Raw genomic sequence first — 2,415 nt, 5'->3', positions numbered from 1 at the left:
TGTTTGCATATCTATTTATTAAATCGACTATGTCTATGACGATTACTAGTCCATAGAATGTTTAGACAACAATTACAGATCTAATTTTTTTATTTGGATTTTGGATATATTATTATTCGATTTACAAGAATTTTTTTCGGTTCACCTAGTCTTAGTAATCAACATATATGACGATTATTCGAACAACTATGTGCTTCGATGAACCAGTGCTTGTCATGTAAAAAAAAACTATAAAATTTGTATGAAATAATAATTTGTGATGGTGTAAGCAAAACTGCGATCTCGATTTATAACTCGAAATTCAATTTATTTCATAATCTCATTAATCAAATTAATCTCTTTGGCAAGTTGCCAATATTCCAAAATCACACGAGATATCAAACAATGTCTTTTAACCTCGTAATGAAACATTTGATCGAAATCACACGTACGCTTGGTTGTTGCACATATTCGATTTAATCAATAGAGAATTCATATATTTACAAGTTTCATAATGTAACACAACATTGTAAATACTTTCTTGGAACCAATAAAAAATATTAGCAAGCCTCACGATCGACAGAAAGTTCTAAAATAATTCTTTAATACGTGAACTTAGCGATTACTGGTACACTGACGATTTCTGGGCCAACTACCTTATATTATCTGCTAAAATTTTTAGATAAAGGATTAATTTATTAGTAATTAGTATATGTATATATATGTATATATGCATATATGTATATATGCAATATCAATTAGTTTTTAATTTTGTGTTAAAAATTAAATTATAAATAGATGTTAAATTTAAAATATTGGAATATTGTTTTTATATTTTCTATTTATTTATTACAAAGGAAAAAATAAGAACTTTATTCATTACACTTTTACAGAACTCTGAAAATGTATTCACTTTGTAAAAATTTATTAAATATATAAAAAGATTAATTACTTATTAAATGTTGTAACATAAAATATAATAATATAATTATATTATATGTATGTGATTTCTCCATTAATTTGTATATCGAAATTAATGAAGCATTTGTAAGAGGATACTTGCGCCATCTTTCCATTGAATAACGTATTTTTTTCAAACTTGAGCATGTGAAATATCATTATTAGATTATTGATTAGATAATATACATATCATATAATTTTATTAATAATTATCAAGATAATTTTGCATTTTTAAATTTTATTTATAACAAAAGTGTTTAAGAGTGAACGTGCTCATGTTTTAGAATAGAACTTTACTAGCGCCTCTATGTGCACAAAGCGTGCAAATTGAACTATGTAGCCATTGATATTTTCGGTGGGTAACACATCCATCTTCGATTTATGATATATTTTAACATATTTTTACATATACTATTTGGCTCTGTGTTGTATCCACAGAATACAATTGCGTAACAATGCATTATAATGCATTAAAAATAATAATTAAAAACTGAAATAAATTAAGTCTAAAAAAGGTATTAAAAATGTAAAAGAAACGTCAACTATATTTTAATAGTACATACTTATATATGCAAAATATGTATAAAAAATCGCAATGGAATAAATCGAATGCTATTGCTTTATTACAAAGATGTACAAGAAATGTGAACTTTTTAGGCTGTTTCGTTTTAAACCGAATATCATATGATAAAAACTTTACTAAATTTGAAATTTTCTTATACAAATTAAAATTTTTTATTTATGAATTCAAATAAAGTGTAATTTGATAAAAACAGATGACCAATCTTGGTTCTTCACTATTCCCTCCCTCTTCAGTAATAAAGAATCAGAGCGTTTATTGAGCTGTTTTATCTACTGAATGTAATCAATTTATATTAATAGCTATGAAATATTCAAATTCATATTCGCATTGTAAGATAAATAAATACCGAATATTCTGTTTCTTACAGTTCAATGAATGGATTATCGCACACTTTATATTTTGCGAAATCGTTCTCAACAATTAATTCCATTCAATTAAGAGTGCTTTGGAATGGAAATATATTTTATAACTTGTATTCTAATTCGATCAATATGCAATTTGATTAATATTTATAGTATAAATATGTAATACTAAATTTTAGAATGCACTAATATTAAATTTTCACACTAATAATCCATTTTTAATTTTTTTTTTAAATTAAATCAATGGTCGGTCAAATATTTAATTTAAAAAGAATTATTAAATTTAATATATATATATATATATATAATAGAAGAATAAAATTTATATCTATTTTGATAAAAAATATCTTTGTGCAAATTAATTTATTATTAGAGTTTCTAACATTATCTAAGAAGAATAAAATTGCGTAATTAATTTAAGAAATCAACAATTGTAATTTTAATTTTAAAGCAATTTAATCTTAGTATTATAATAATTTTTATTATTTTANAAATTTATTATTAGTATATATATATATATATATATATTAT

The sequence above is a fragment of the Atta cephalotes genome, assembly GCF_000143395.1.
Source record: "Atta cephalotes unplaced genomic scaffold scaffold00001, whole genome shotgun sequence".
Taxonomy (NCBI): Eukaryota; Metazoa; Arthropoda; class Insecta; order Hymenoptera; family Formicidae; genus Atta; species Atta cephalotes.
The sequence above is the reverse complement of the archived record's forward strand: the minus strand, read 5'-3'. Positions refer to the sequence as shown.